Consider the following 5,565-nt stretch of genomic DNA (forward strand, 5'->3'; position numbering starts at 1 on the left):
AAATGTATTAGTATGTAAAGCTCACAACAGTAATGTTGGCATCACAGCTTAACAATGTCCTTAGGGTAGCTTCTGTCCAAAGAAAAAATATCTTTGCTATACATACTGAGCCTATTTTTTTGTGTATGCCCACATCTATGTAAACAAGTCAATCTTTATTCATGCTACCACAGGCTTCTTAGAATCCTGTTCTTGTGATTTCCACACCTGCCTTCATTTGCTCCCTGTTCCTCATCATGTCCTTTACACACACACACACACACACACACACACACACTTCTAACATATATCCCAACAGAAGTCACTCTAGAGTCCTCGGGATGATGGCTCTATGGCTGTCTCAGTGCTATCCCCTACACCACTCCAAATGAGTTTTGAGATGAATCAGAGAACTCTGTCAACTTTTGCCCAGACCTTTCAGCTCTTAAAAATTAATAAGACTGAAAACATTAGTAAGACTAGACCAGTGTTCCTTTGTCCCCAGGCAATACCAAAGTCCCTATGTCAAGGTCAGGATTCAAGGGGGAGATAGGAAAGAATTGCATTTCTTGAGCTTGTTGGATGCCAGTACATGGTTGACTGTGTTCCCCCATTCCCTGGCACCAGGAAGAGGTTAAAACAGATACTACTCTCCAGTGTTACATCTAAAGCTACCACAACCTAGACTCTTACTGAGACCAGGTATGAATTAATTCCTTTGGGCTCCCACTACTGAATAAGTGACTGCATTGGATGCCTTGCATATGTGCAGTTCTGCTTGCCTTTACCCCAATATCCTGAGGAAATTGCTTTAATTTAGGGTAATTTTGGTAGGGTATGTAGAGTACTATGAAGCAATCTGACTAATGGTGTCTAATGCTACTGACTACTCAAAGTAATCCAACCTCAGATAGACCTGTCCCTTACAGAGCACAGTAAAGATGTTCAACATAATAGGCAGAGCTTCATATGGTATGAATGACTACCCAGGCCACCCAGCAGTGAGCTGTATTACATTTTCATTGACTTATAGACTATGGCTAAAGGTCTGGTTGTTTACTTCTTCCAATGGCAAGCCTTGGACTGGCTTATAAACCAAGCCTCCCCACCAATAGAGATGAGGCACTTAGATAAAAAAACGGCTCTGCTTCTGATAAGCTCTTGGTTACGCATGTGAATAGTTACCAGAAGAAGAACAAAACAGAAGAACAGAACACTCTTGTCAGCTAAATGTGAAGACTGAATTGTCTTCAATTCCAGATCAAACATATGTGCAACTAATTAATTATTAGATTCACAGGAGGAAGTCTCCTAGAGATTCAGATATCATCCTAGACTGGGCCTACACATGTGGATTGCCATTGCCATTAGAAAACACTGAAACAGGAAAAACTGTCTCAACTCCAAGACCCTGACCAATGCTAAAACTACTGCCTAGGACCAGATCCTTCCAGGAAATAGCCCAGGGCATTCTTGACCTACAGATTATGTTGGGCCCGTCATTTCCTCCATGTGTTCCTCTTTACCCGACCTTACCAGATGTCTTTCCATGAGAAATACAGAAAACTGTAGAGCTGAGGCCTCTTTTTACATCTTGCTTATATGGTTACTGTAAACTAATAAAGGTTTAATTGCTACTTTTTGATTTGATTCATTATTCTAATTGACTACTTTGATATCTTGTTGCTCTGCAGTTCCCTTAAAAGATGCCAATAATAATTTTCAACAGAAAATTTAGTCCCAGTTAAAATGCAATATGACTTCTAAAAATGAAATCTTGAGACAGTTTGAATCCACATAGCCTATGCCACTCAGAAATTACGTACATGTAAGACCTGAAACGATAAACTACTAGAAGAAAACATTGAAAAAATACTTTAGAACATTAACCTGACAAAAGGTTTTTTGAATAAGACCTCACAAGTACAGACAACTAAAGCAAAAATAGGCAAATGGAATTACATCAAGCTAAAATGCTTCTACACAGCAAAGGAAGAAATCAACAACATAAAGTGACAACCTCCTGAATTAGAGAAGAATATTCATCTGACAAAGGATTAATAACCAGGGTATATAAGGAACTGAAACAACTCAATAACAACAACAACAACAACAAAAACAAAAAAGACAAAAAAACACAGTAATCTGATTTAAAACGACAAATGAGCAGAATGGACATTTCTTGAAGAAATATTAATGGCTGACAGACATACAAAAAATGCTCAAAATCACTAATCATCAGGTAAGTGCAAGTCAAAATTACAATGAAATATCATCTCATCCCAGATTAAATGACTATTATCAAAAAGACAGAAAATAACAGAAGTTGTGAAGAATTCAGGGAAAGGTGAATGCTAGTACACTGTTGTAGGAATGTAAATTAGCACAGCCATCTTGGAGAACAATGCGGTAGTTTCTCAAAAAAAACAAAAAACAAAACAAAACAAAAAACCTAAAAGTAAAACTATTATGTAATCCAGCAATCTCACAGTTGGGTATATATTTCGAAAAAAAAAAAAAAAGAAAAGAAAAAGAATGTATCTAATATATCCAAGAGGTATCTGCGCTTCCATGTTTATTACAGCACTAATCACAATAGCTAAAGTATGGAATCAACCTAAGTGTCCATCAGCAGATGAATAAATTTTTTAAAAGTGTATATATGTGTGTGTGTGTGTGTATATATATACACTCTCTCTATATATGTAGAATATTATTCGGCCATAAAAAGAATAAAATCCTGTCATTCGCTGAAACATGGATGTAACTGGAGGACATCACATTAAGTGAAATAAGACAGGCACAGACAGACAAGTATGCCATCCTCTCTCTTACATGTGGGAGTTAAAAAAAGTGAGTGTATCTCATTGTGGTAGTAAGAAAATGGTGGTTACTAGAGGCTGAACGGGGACAAAGAGAGGTTGGTTAGTGAGTATAAAAACAGTTAGATGGAAAAAATAATTTTGAATTTTGGATAGCATAGTAAGGAAACTATAAGTACCAAGAATTTATTATGTATCTTTAGAAATGTAGATGAGAAAATCTGAAATATTCTCAACACAAAGAAATGATAAATATTTGAGATGATAAATATCCAAATTACCCTGATTTGATCATTACACATTGTATGCATATATCAAAATATCACATGTACCACCATACCTATCTGCAACAATTATGTGTTGATAAAAATTTTTAAAAAGAAAGAGCTCTAGGGATGGGAGCTCTGGGATGATGAAAATGTAAGTCTGGGAATATCTTAGAGATTTTTTGAGTCACACCTTGATATGCTGCCCTAGTCCTGCTTTTAGTGTATCCTTGAATGGAAGAATGAAGGGACTTCAGCTGAATATAAAAAACAAATCAACAAACAATAAAAAATGCTTTTTACATGCCAGAACTTACCTATTTCCTGTAATACATATCTGTTTCCTTTAACTTACAATATGCTTGGTCTCAGGAGGCAGTAATTATTTCGTAACAGAGAAACAAAGCATTTGGGGTGAATAGAGAAGGGGTACGTTAGTTTTCTTCTGGGCAGAAGGAGATCGTTTCAGTGAAGAATGTAGCATTTGACAGATAAAGTTGGGTTTTTGGAGGTGGAAATACCAGTGAGAATAATACTGTGGAAGGGAATAACAGGAGGGTTATGGGTATTAGAAATACAGTTTGTATCAATGGAGAGGTTTGGTGCTGCTGAAACTTTAAGTACTTGAATAGAATTGATAGATGATACATCTAGAAAAGTAGACTGTGTTGCTTGTAAGATGTTCAAAATGTTACTTCAGTATGTTACGGCTTTTTAATAAAGACAATGTAGAAATATTTGTAGTTTTTGAGGAATACATGGTCTTCAAAAATAGTTATGTTCAGCAGATTAATCTTATGGGGTTGGACTAAAGTAAGGAAACAATTCAGATTAGCTCCTTTGTTTAGGGCAGTGAGTTTTAAGTAACATAACATTCACAGTAAATGTCCTTCCCAAAAGAGTTGTCTGTATTGCAAATAGACAGACTGATAACAGACAGATACATAGAGAGATACATACATACACTGATATAGACATACATCCCAATATTCCGATTTATCTCCTTGGATCCTATGTTTTACCTGTCTTAATCAGGCTACTAGTCTACTGTACTTACTGCTGTCTAGAATCTCAATGTCTTCTCTCTTGTTAATTAAAATTCTGAATTATCACCCTACACTATGCTTAAAATATCACCAGAAAAATAAAGCATTCAAGTAAGCCTTCCTCCTTGAAATGTCTTTTTATGCTCCAAGACATGATATTCTTGTGTTTTGTTTTTTCTTCTCACTCTGACACCACTCATTCTCTTTTGCTGATTTGTCTTCATCTTTTTTGGCTTGGACAAATGGAGGTTTTTGGAACATAATTTTGAGAACTCTTCTCTTTTTAAACTATACTGACTCCATTAGTACCTTATGTTGTCACAAAGTTTTAAAACTCATCTCTAGGTAATGACCATCATCTATCTACCTGTCCATGTAACTATCAATCTATCTATTCTCTAAATACTAGACCCATATAACCACATGATTACCGTTTACCTTAATCGGTCTGCTAGTCTTAAGAAACTTAACTTGTTAGACATGGGATTCTCATCCTCCTTTTAAATATACTTCACCTTCAACCTCCTCATAACTGTAGCAATTCCTTTCTTCTAATAACACTTCAAGTTATTTTTTATTTTTATATTTTTCTTAAATGCCACTTTCAACCCACCAGAAAGTTCTGTCTCTGTTATTAAAGTATATCCAGAATATGACCATTGAGTGCTGCTCTTCACCTCCCTGCTAACATCCTGTTCAAGCACTAGCACCTTCACCTTCATTACTGCAATGGCTTCCTAAGTATTTTCTCTGCTCCCCCATCAGCTTTTTGAGGGTTACTCTTGATAGAACAGCCAAAGTGAGCCACTTAATTTTTCCTTTTTTATATATATTTTTTGAGGGAGTGTTGCTTTATCGCCCAGACTGGGACTACAGGCGCCCGCCACTGTGCCTGGCTAATTTTTTTGAAATTTTTAGTAGAGACGGGTTTCACCGTGTTAGCCAGGATAGTCTCGATCTCCTGACCTCGTGATCCGCCCTCTTCGGCTTCCCAAAGTGCTGGGATTACAGGCGTGAGCCACCGCGCCGGGCCTAAGTTATGATATTCTATGGCACAACGAAAGGACTGTTGTTAACAACAATGTACTGAATTTTTCAAAACAACTAAAAGAGAGGATTTTAAATATTCTTACCACAAAGAAATGATAAACAGTTGAGAAAATGGATATGCTAATTCTGATTTGATCATTCCATGAGATATATACATGTATCAAAATACCACTTTGTATGCTAAAATATATACAATATTATTTGTCAATTAAAAATAAACTTTGTAGAAAAACTGTGAAAAAAGGACAATGTTACAGACCTCCCTGGGCCTCAGGTCTGTCAAGAATACATGCTAATTAATCTATAATATCTAACATTCTAGCCCTAGAAATTATGTGATTATCTTATAAAGACTTCCCTATACATCTGTGTGTAAATCTTTTTTGTTCTTTAAGAAAATGT

The sequence above is a fragment of the Colobus angolensis genome, unplaced genomic scaffold, assembly GCF_000951035.1.
Source record: "Colobus angolensis palliatus isolate OR3802 unplaced genomic scaffold, Cang.pa_1.0 Scaffold290, whole genome shotgun sequence".
Classification (NCBI taxonomy): domain Eukaryota; kingdom Metazoa; phylum Chordata; class Mammalia; order Primates; family Cercopithecidae; genus Colobus; species Colobus angolensis.